At 42.8% G+C, this 11,463-nt stretch overlaps 1 protein-coding gene and 1 long non-coding RNA gene across 11 annotated transcripts in view; one reads left to right on the plus strand and one right to left on the minus strand.

Moving 5' to 3' along the window:
• GCNT2 (glucosaminyl (N-acetyl) transferase 2 (I blood group)) overlaps positions 1-11,463 on the minus strand; it is an 85,396-nt gene that overhangs the window by 10,510 nt on the left and 63,423 nt on the right. The gene's annotated exons all lie outside the window — the stretch shown is intronic.
• On the plus strand, positions 8,708-11,452 carry LOC122464545. The gene is made up of 2 exons (XR_006288693.1): positions 8,708-8,792; positions 9,939-11,452. It is a non-coding gene; the product is annotated as an uncharacterized LOC122464545 (long non-coding RNA).

Consider the following 11,463-nt stretch of genomic DNA (forward strand, 5'->3'; position numbering starts at 1 on the left):
ATTTTGTGACACAATTCTCCCCCAAGGAGTTCAATGTCCCCTGCTCTGTTTTACCCACATTCTGCCATATATTTCATGTTATAGCCATCTCGGATGATGACCCAGCACATGTTCATTTTAAGAACACTTTCACTGTAGATTTCACAAAACGCAAAGAAGGTACCAATGTGAGATTTCTAACCATCCCAAGGTTTAAGAATCTAAAGTGCCTTCCAAAATCTAAGAGGGATGAGGGATAGAGCATGCTTTCAGAAGTCTTAAAAGAGCAACAGTCCGATGCGGAAACTACAGAACCCAAACCACCAAAAAAGAAAATCAACCTTCTGCGTGTGGGATCTGACTCAGATGATGAAAGTGAACATGCATTGGTTTGCACTGCTTTGGAGTGTTATGGAGATGAACCCATCATCAGCATGGACGCATGTCCACTGGAATGGTAGTGGAAGCATGAAGGGACATATGAATCTTTAGTGTATCTAGCACATAAATATCTTGAGACACCAGCTACAACAGTGCCATGCGAACAACCGTTCTCGCTTTCAGGTGGCATTGTAAACAAGAAACGGTTCGCATTATCTCCGTAAATGTAAACAAACTTGTTTGTCCGAGCGATTGGCTGAATAAGAAGTAGTACTGAGTGGACTTGCAGGCTCTAAAATTTTACATTGTTTTCTTTTTGAATGCAGGGGTTTTTGTACATAATTCTACATTTGTAAATTCAACTTTCATGATAATGAGAAGCACTACAGTATTTATATTAGGTGAACTGAAAAATACTATTTCTTTGGTTTTTACAGTGTAAATACTTGTAATCAAAAATAAATATAAAGTGAGCACTGTACAATTTATTCTGTGTTGTAACTGAAATCAATATATTTGAAAATGTAGAAAACATCCAAAAATATTTAAATAAATGGTCTTCTATTGTTTAACAATGTGATTAATCGCATGATTAATCGCGATTAATTTTTTTAATCGCTTGATAGCTCTAATAAAAAGACATGATCAAATAGAGCATTTATGATTTTAATAGCACTTTAAATTGTTATCCTTCTTCCTGCAGATGGGGAAAGTGAGGCACAAGCAAGATAAGTGATTTCTTCCAGGTCACGAAGACAAGTCAGGAATCGAGCCAAGGGACCAGATTCTCAGCTAGTCTAAATGATTTACACTAGCTGGGTATCTGGCCCACAGACTCCATACTCTCCATTTTTGGCTGTAACTACTAAATCATTTTGGCTTTGTTTATGTAGCTAAACTTCTTAGTTGCTTAAATCTCCTTACACAGCAAGCTTGATTTAACAAATGATTTGCAAAGTTTATACTAGAAATGGGTCTAGACTGTAACACTGATTCTGAATCTCCCTAAGCCTGAGGGGAAGTTTGGATTCTATTCCAGCAGTTTGGTTAGCAATCCTTCCCATGACTGATTAGTTCAGGATAGTCCTTTTAGAGACCAGTGTGGTAACACTAAGCAGAAAAGGCTGTGATTGGTTATGGAGCTAAGCATCCTGACAGCCCAAAGGGTCCAGTGGCCTCAGTGAAGAAAGCCCTATATATTAATTACAACCAAGTCCTGTCTCCTCTCCTCAGATGAATCTAGAGCTACAGCTCTAGAGCCAACCTTCATGACTCAGGCCAATCTCTGGTCTAGATTAGTACACACTATAGGAAGAAAGATACAATAATTCAAGTAAATGCAAACTTAGAGTTGGTCAAAAAATTATTAGCCCCCCCTTTTAAATCAAAACTCTAAAACTTAGCATTCAAACCGCTCTATAGCTATTTGAAAAATGGGGGGGGGGGGGGAGGAATTGTAGAACTTGTAGAACTTTTTTGGAAAAATTCCTTTATTGGTGGGCCAATTAAATCAAGTTTAAACTTTTTGACTGGCTGAGTTGGCTCTGTAAATTGTAAAATAAATATACATGGTGGGACTGTTTCTCATTCTGCATTTTACGCTTCTTTAATTCCCTTGACCTCAGTGCAGTTACTTGGCCTTTACAAGCAAGGCCAGAAGCAGGCCTGATGCTTGAGCATGTATAAAAAGCACAGCAGCGTTAGTTTGGAGCTGAAGGACCCAAGCAAAGAAACGAGACAAAAAAACTCAAGAGGGTGACTTCTGCTAACTTATTAATCTCAAGTGATAAAAGTATTCTTAAACGGTTTCAAACATTTGGATATTGAACAATCCTTATATCATAAATTGTATGTGTTGGATGTATGATTCACCAATTGAAAGCTCATGATATGTGGATGTTAAAATTGCCACTGGTTTTATATGGTAGTCAAATCGTCTGGCCAGCTGTTATGACACTAGACTGCGTACATGGTTCTTTAGCAACGCCACAGATGGAGGCAAGTGGGGGGTCAGTAATTGCAGTTTCCTGTTGCACTTCCTCCCCTCGGTGGAGACAAATGGAAAGGAAATCATATCCTATTACTAAAAGCTGATCGTAACTATATCTGCCAACATTTGTAAGCTGTAACAAGGAGCTTTAAAAGAAATGGTGGAAAGCCTTTAAATTCCACTGGACTAAGTATTTTTAGAGGGATGTGATGGCAGAAAGTTAAATGTTGATTTTTTTTTTTTTTTTTTTTTAATTTTAAGTATAAATGCTTCCTTTTAACTACAGATGGCTGGAAAGTATTCAGTAATGACTCTTAACCCCACATCAAAGAAGTGGAATGGGACAACGGCAAAATCACTGGCACTCTGCTATAAACAGAAATATGGGACTGAGATGCAGAATAGCCAGAGCTCACTCAGGATTTATGAAATACACCCGCTTGGGTGCTGGCCTTGCAGCAGATAAAAGAAGATGGAAAAAAAGCTGGTTCTGTCTTTGTTTACAAAGATGGAGGAGAGCGCAGAAGAAGCCACCTGCTCTGTGAAAGGGCCAGCCATAACTTGAGGAGGGAGAACAGGAACTGCAGTAGGAGACAAAGAAGTAGGTGGCTGGTGACAGTGTGTGTATGAGGGTGGAGGGAGGGGCATAGCTTTGCACCCCTTTCCCATGGACTAGCAGAGCTACCTGCTGTATGGAGATAGCACACACTGCACTAAGGCTGAGTGAGCTCCGCCCTCTGGCATGCATTCTCTGAGACCACTTGAGCAAGATTCTGGTGGAGTCAGTCAGGATTCGTGATCCTAAGCAGCCCAATCTCTCCCTGTCCAATGTTGTCAGTGACTCCAAGACAAAATCTGGACCAAAATAAAAATGTAACCAATAGGAACACTTCTTGGACAAAAAATCAATTAGTAATTCCTTAGCTAGCAAGAAATCCTAGTAAAATAGGGTGGGGGAAGAGAGTTCACCAAAACAACTCCACTTGGAAACTATCTACCATTCAGTTTTTGTTTGTTAGTTTAGGTCAGTGTTTCCCAAACTTGTTCCGCCGCTTGTGCAGAGAAAGCCCCTGGCGGGCCCGGCAGGTTTATTTACCTGCCACGTCCGCAGGTTCGGCCGACCGCGGCTCCCATTGGCCGCGGTTCGCTGTGCCCGGCCAATGGGGGCTGCGGGAAGCGGCGGCCAGTACATCCCTTGGCCTGTGCCACTTCCCACAGCCCCCATTGGCTGGGCACAGCAAACTGAGGGCAGTGGGAGCCACGGTCGGCCAAACCTGCGGATGTGGCAGGTAAACAAACCGGCCAGGCCTACCAGGGGCTTTCCCTGCACAAGTGGCGTCCCAAGTTTGGGAAACACTGGTTTAGGCTTCTTGGGCCAAGCATTCTCTAACCCAAGACTTTCCCAAAAGGAATCTACTTAGTCCAGTGATGTTTCCATTTTTCGGACAAGTTACTTTCTTCATAACTGGGGCAATGGTGAACTCCTCGTATTGGGTCAGGTCAGGACTTGGATGGAGAACTCCAGGAAAAAAAATGGTTTCAGAGTAGCAGCCATGTTAGTCTGTATCCGCAAAAAGAAAAGGAGTACTTGTGGCACCTTAGAGACTAACAAATTTATTTGAGCATAAGCTTTCGTGAGCTACAGCTCACTTCATCGGATGCATGCAGCTATAGAAAGTGATGGTATTTCACGAGATGGCATTCGTCTGTCAGATCAGTACTGGATGAATGATTCAGCAATGCTAGGGAGCACTGTGAAGTTGCAGGTGCCATATTTTGGAGAACATCTAAAACCAAGATTCTGACCAGGATATCCCAGGCACTTATAAGAAATGGTACAGTGTTAGTTAGCCCTGCCATCATGATATTCTTCACTTCCTGTCCTGAAGTACTGCTGTAGGGCCACCTCAGATATGGCTGCATATAAATTGTAGTGGAAGAAGGGGAGGGTCTGTCTGCCTGTCTTGTCTGGTCTTTACTGGGCACACAGCTCATGGGGGTCCGTGCTAATATCAACCACGTTACAAAAGCATTTGGTATCTAAACAGACAGGACTAACTTGGTTCTTCCTAATAAGGTTCATAGCCTCTCATACATAAGCTCTGAAAAGCAATAAATGGGACAGGAAATCTCAGAAGAACTGGTTCTCCATTATATTTCCAGCAATTCTGCATTCCATCTGAGTTAGAAATACAGTGAAAACAGAGAACATACTCTTTTTTTCTGTGGCATTTTGATTGAAAATAGGACATGAAGTATGCAGAAGATGCAGATGCAAGAAAGAGAAGTTAACTTAGAGCAGTGGTTCTCAGCCAGGGGTACACGTACCCCAGGGTGTACGCAGAGATCTTCCGGAGGTACATCAACTCATCTAGATATTTTCCTAGTTTTACAACAGGCTATATAAAAAACACGAGCAAAGTCAGTACAAACTAAAATTTCATATAGACCATGACTTGTTTATGCTGCTCTATATATTGAAATATAAGAACAATATTTATATTCCAATTGATTTATAATTATATGGTAAAATGAGACTGTAAACAATTTTTCAACAGTAGCATGCAGTGACACTTTTGTATTTTTACGTTTGATTTTGTAATCCAGTAGTTTTTAAGTGAGGTGAAACTTGGGGGTACGCAAGACAAATCAGACTCCTGAAATGGGCACTGTAGTCTGGAAAGGCTGAGAGCCGCTGGCTTAGAGGTTCAAATTCAGCTTGAGGGATGGGAAATTCATGTCTGTTCCTATCTTACCTAAATTGGCTTGCCTGTTCCTACAGATTACTGAGGATTTACTGCTGCACTAACTGGAATTACACACACACACTGATAGCATGGGTGGTAATTTCACAAATATAGGCCCAGATCTTCAGCTGGCGTAAATCAGCATGGATGCATTGACTCCAATGAACTAGGCTGAGATTCTGGCCTAGAGTTAATAGAATTTCCTCCCATTGTTTCTCCCTCCTCTTTTCCCTGCATCAAGCACAAACTACTTGTCTTTTCTTTTAAGGCTCTTTATAGCCTATGGACAAACATTTTGGCCCCAGGGCCACATCTGCGTATGGAAATTGTATAGCGGGCCATGAATGCTCACAAAATTGGGGGTTGGGGTGTGGGAGGGGGTGAGGGTTCTGGCTGGGGGAGCGGGCTCTGGAGTGGGGACAGAAATGAGGAGTTCAGGATGTGGGAGGGGGTTGGGGTGTGGGGGGAGGTGAGGGTTCTGGGCTGGGGTTGGGGGTGCAGGAGGGTGCTTCAGGCTGGGATCGAGGGGTTTGGAGGGTGGGAGGGGAATTAGGGCTGGGGCAGGGGCTTGGGAGGAGGTCAGGGGTGCAGGCTCCAGGCGGAGCTTACCTCAAGCAGTTCCCCAAAACAGCGGCAAGTCCCTCCCTCCGGCTCCTACACGGAGGTGCGGCCAGGCAGTTCTGCGCACTGTCCCGTCTGCAGATGCCACCCCCTGCATCTCCCATTGGCTGTGGTTCTTGGCCAATGGGAGCTGCAGGGGCGGCGCTTGGGGTGGGGACAGTGTGCAGAGCCCCCTGGCTGCCCCTATGCATAGGAGCCGGAGTGGGGGACATGCTGCTGCTTTCAGGAGCTGTGCGAATCCACGGCACGTGTAGAGCAGGGCAAGCCTAGCTCTCCCTGCTCCCCAGCTGGAGCAGGAAAAGCCCCGCTCCCCGGTGGGAGCTCGACGGCCGGATTAAAAAGTCTGAAGGGCCGGATGTGGCCCCTGGGCCATAGTTTGCCCACCCCTAGCCTATACCCACTCCATCTATCATGTCTTAGATGCTATAAAGCCATCAGCCCCTACTTCCACTTCACTGACAATACCAGTCTCCCCCACGTCATCTCTTATGCATGGGAGAATCTTGGGTTAATGAAATATGCAAAAACTCTACACTGTGTTCTTTCAGATCCCTCCTTAAAGCCCATTTATGCTGTGTTGTCTACAAAAAGTGTGTCTGCATCTTGGTAGGCTTGATCTTTTTATAACTCATGCATTAAAAGGCTGGTGACAGTGGTGAGCGTACTGTGGGAGAACAGCATGAAAAGTGCAGAGGACAAAGCTCAATTGGAAGCAATAGCTACTGATGAGTAGATGATGGAGGAAGAATTATATTAATAGATAAGATAAAGTGAAGGGAAATTGCAGACTCAGTGGTCACTGCAGAAAATGTGGTGGTTATTCTGTGATGAATCCTAGTCATGGGTGCCACTGCATTGTGCATACACTAAGTAGTACTAGGTGTTAATAGTGTTGTGACGACGACAACAAAAATGTTTGGATGGGGGTGCATACATCCCAGAGAAGAGGAAGGTGTCAGATGTTAGGAAACATGTGTGAACGTTTGGGGCCAACTTTTCTACTGGTGTAAATTGTTGCAGCTCCAGTTAATTTCAGTGGCACTATACCAATTTACACCAGCAGAATATTTGGCCCTTTATATGGTTCTGCTGATGAAGTCTCAGATCATTCCCATTCGCGGCATTCAAGATGCAATGATATTAGTCCCCTCACAATGAGATGGATTTCCCATGACAGTCAAGAGGCTTTCTTCCCCAACTCACACAGCAACAATCCAGACCTAACTACAGAGGAATTTATGACCTGAGCCTGACAGGGGCAAAGAGGTGAAGTCATGAGGACTTTCAGGTACCAGATTCCTCTCAGGATTAAGCCCTTAGAGCCTACTAGTTACTGAAGGATAATGTGCTGTTCTAATCTGATTAAGATACATTTGGGGGGATTATTTTTGAACAATGGAAAGGTGGCCTGGGGCACACTCAGCTTCAGAATGTTTGCTTTGCTAATGGAATGGACAATGCAAAGGTTACTGGAACCAACCAATTGAGGAGTAGACTCCCTCTTGCATACACTGATATAAATCAGGAGTAATGCCTCTGAAAAATGGAGATACACCAGTGTAAACGAGAGGAAACTCAGAAGAGCATGATATGGACTGTAGTGGCCACAAATAACCAGAGATTATGGAAGCCCCTGTGGCTGACACCTCTGAGCTGGTCAAAGAGGCTGTGCTGCATATCTTATCATCACCTAAAACTCTTAGTGATGTAACAGTGGTGGAGAATTCAGTGAGTGAAGAAACATATTAAAGCATTCTAAAATGGCATTCCCACAGTGCCCCAGAAGTTGGCAACCAGCTTATCAAATTTCCAACATTTTCCAAGGGTGACATCAACCTCCCCTCCCCCCAAGACCCAGAAAAGAGGCTGAGAGTCACTAATTCTCTCTTTTCAAAATCATCGTCTCCTGTTTCCTGAAGATGTTCACAGATAATTGTAATGTATGTTTTCATTTATATACATGCTGAGGGTCTGAGGCTAAATGCAGTGAAATTAATGGGATTCTTTCTATTAGTCCAAGCTTCTATAGCTTAAGCCATGTCAACACTAGAGAGCTTACAGTGGCACAGCTGTACCAAGGCAGCTGCCGGTCTATGCCAATAGGACTGCTGTTGACCTAATCAAATCACCCCCAACAAGAGGTGGTAGTTATGTTGGCAGGAGCGCGTCCAACATAGCACTGTCCACACTGGTGCTTCTGTCAGTGTACCTTGTGTTGCTCACCGTGGAGTGTTTTTCGCACCGCTGAGCGACAAAAGTAGTAGTGTAGACATAGCCTTATTTATGGTACTTTTTGAGTCTCACTTTTAAAAGAGACCTTCACAGCTAACTTATGCCTGAAATGCATTCATTACTGTCTAAATTTGGTTTATTAGTTTTAATCTTGAACTTCTGACATTCATTTTGTTGCATGAAATTAAATACATTTTCCCCAATGAACATTACCCGTGCACAATGACCCCAGGAATCCTTGCGAAACTGCCAAGGAAGGTACTGCCTGGCAATAATTCAGAATTCATTCTGGCTGCTTTGAATTATTCATCTTCACAAAAATAAAGAGCAAATAGTTCTCTTTCTAAGTTAATCATGAAGTGGAAAAATCTCACTCAACAATGAAGAAAATCAGAAGTCACAGAAAGTCTGTGCCAGTCCCTCCCTGCCAAGCCTGAATGGATGACACACAGGCCTTGCTACAAAGTCCAAACAACATCCTGTAAAAAAATTACTGGATTAGGTAGTATCCGGATTTCTCCCCAGCACCAACCAATTGCATACTTTATTGCACAAATTCACTATTTAATTATTTCGAATGTAGGAAGTGTCCCTAAGGACAGTTTCTACACCTGTATTTGTATTTAAAATTTACAGTAAAGGATAGTTCAGGTTCAAGGAGGAGTGACCTGCTCTAATAATAATTCATACCTAGCTCTTTTTGTCCACTGATCTCAAAACACTTCACAAAGGAGCTTTGTATCATTTTACATCTGTTTAGGGTTTGATCCTGCACTACTGAGGTCAATAGGAGGTTTGTCATTGAAATAAATGGAAGCACAAACAGGCTCTCAAGCAATAATGTAAGCAGATTTTTACTTCCTACCCTAAAATATTGTGACGAGTATTCTTTGACCTCTTTGTTTTCCTTTCTCTGTAAGGTGCAGAAGAGCTCTGAGATCCTCACTTTCTTCCCTTTTTATTCCCATGCATGTGCTGGTGGGGAATAGGTGTATTGAAGGGGATTGGATTGGCATGATGGGGGATATTATGAAGAAGAAAGTCTTTGTGGCATGTAAATGTACATAATCCATTGTGTTATTGGAGTTGCTTTTATTTGTGATAGGGTTTGTTTTTACTGATCTTGAAAGCTCCGAGAGCCATGGGCAAGCACTTGAAATATAAATTGAACGAATGAATAAAGGCCCTGGGGGTAGGTGACCTGCATTTCCAGTCAGGTGTGGCTTTCTCCTTATCCCATCAGTGCCCCTCCTCTGTTGACCACAGGGTGCTCTTTGAGAGGTATGAGGCACTTCTTTCCCTTAGGCAATGAGTCTCCTGCCTATGCATTGCTCTTAACCCAGAATAGTCCTAAAGGGATGGAGTGGCTCAGGGAAAGAAGCTTGGGAATGGAAGGAATGAATTCAGTTCTGAGCTTGGATCACACCCACATAATAGTGCGTTGTGCTGTGCTGTCATCTATCAGCCAGGCTGTTCTCTTTGGCTTCTTTTTTCATTGAAATTTGGATGATACACATCTTGCAATGCTAACTAGTTGCATTTGCATTACTCAGAATTGATGATGTTTTTTCACATCCTTGTATGAACTCAGGTGCTCTCGGGCCAGCCATGGCACATGTGTGTGCAAAAATGGAGGCAGATTTGACATGATATGTACATGGCATGAGTCTGCATATCTACATTCAGATGTCTCTTCAGATCACAGAGAAGCTGCAGCCTGATGTGCTTTGAATTTCAAATCGCTATATATTCTAAGATCAAAACTCCTCATGCTGTAAAAAGAAGCAGGCAACAGATTGATCTATGCTGAACAGTCTTTTGCAGCTGTCTTTACTAGGTCATTTACATGGTGTTAGGTGTATTTAACATATAAGATCACTTCTTTGCACATAGGGAGTATTTATATTTTAATGTTTATATTCAATTAAAAAGTAAGCATACAGTAATTGCTGTACAATGTAGCTGATTGTCTTTTCTCCTTTATCTAGTCAAATAGAAAAATGAGTTGGAATAAATCTCATTGCAAGAAGTACTGTACATGTCATTCCTAGACAAGGGACTCATCCTTAAGTCTTAGACCCTCTGACATCAATAGGAGCTTTTTGTCTGAGTAAGGCCTCCAAGCTTTGGGGGCAAATACTTAAATGTGTAGAATTACCTCTGGATGGCTGTGTGCTGAGTGAGGCAAATCTAGATCCTCACCTTCACAGTTAGCAGTCAGCATCGGGACACTGGCAGCAGAATTGAAGTAATATTCCTGTTCAAGATGGATTTAGGGTGCACAAAACTTCTTGAGTAGCTTCCAGCATGGCAGTGTGCAGGAGTCATGTAGACGTGGGACCAGGATGACATTGTAGAAAGAAAGGGCTGAACCAGAGAATTTTCCCCCTGTGTGGATCAGACATCTGCTTCTCTTCCAGCCAGCAAAGTGTACTAGATCTGCAGAGGGCTAAAATAGTGGCTTTGCTGCCAGCGCAGGGATTCTTTCTAATAATCATCACTAGTGGAAATGTACAGTGCTGGACACTGTGTCCCTGGATTTGGCCCCATATGGGTTTGTGGTTGCAGCATTCCAATTCAGAAACTCTGTAGATTTAATCCACAGGCCAGAAAGGCAATCCCTAAAGAAGAACTGGAGTTAAGTGACACAAGGAATAATGTTGAGATTTAAATGACAGCCATATCCTCAGCTGGTGTCACTCAAAGTCAGTAGAACCACATCAATATACACTAGTTGAAGTTCTAGCCCATTATAACTTTGGTGCTATGAAAAATGTCCCTGCTACAAAGTGCTAGCACTGGGGTGCCCAACATTAAGGTCAAGTCTAAATAATCCTCAGTATCACAGTGATGCTTGCTAAATATAAAGACCAATAAACAGACCACAGCACAGACCTGCAACTTTATCATTCCTCCCGCAGGAAGGGAGGTCTGGGGGCTGTTTAACAAGAATTCATTGTTAGTTAGTGGAAGTCACCTTGTGTGATAAATGGGATTTTAAATCTATAGGTCTTTGCTATGGGAATAATGTACGTAAATATGAGTAAAGAAGGCAATGTGACTTAGTCGATAAAGCGCTGAACTCCAGGGGATCTGGGATATATTCTTAGTTCTGCCACTGACCTGTGGGGTGACTCAGCAATCTCGTCACCTCTCTATGCTTCCCTGTCAATAAAATTGAGATAATGATATTTAACTCTTGTAAAGTGTTTTGAAATCTACAAATGAAGAGTCCTATAAGAGCTTGGTATCAAAGGACTGAATGAAATCGGATATAACTGGTCAGCCCCATGTGATTATCCTCCAGCAGTGCCATCCATTTATGACTTCATTTTTCTCACCTTTGCAAGGATAGACAGAAAATCAGTTTCCATAGAACAAGAGCATCCTGAACACTGACCTAAAGCAAATATAAAGGTCATATAGCATATAGCAGTTCTGTTTCATTTCCTCTCTGTCTTTCCTAGCTCAGCATGGCGCAAGCCAGCTTGTCCTACACACACGAATGAGTAA

Source organism: Chelonia mydas, chromosome 2 (genome assembly GCF_015237465.2).
Source record: "Chelonia mydas isolate rCheMyd1 chromosome 2, rCheMyd1.pri.v2, whole genome shotgun sequence".
In the NCBI taxonomy this organism is placed as follows: domain Eukaryota; kingdom Metazoa; phylum Chordata; order Testudines; family Cheloniidae; genus Chelonia; species Chelonia mydas.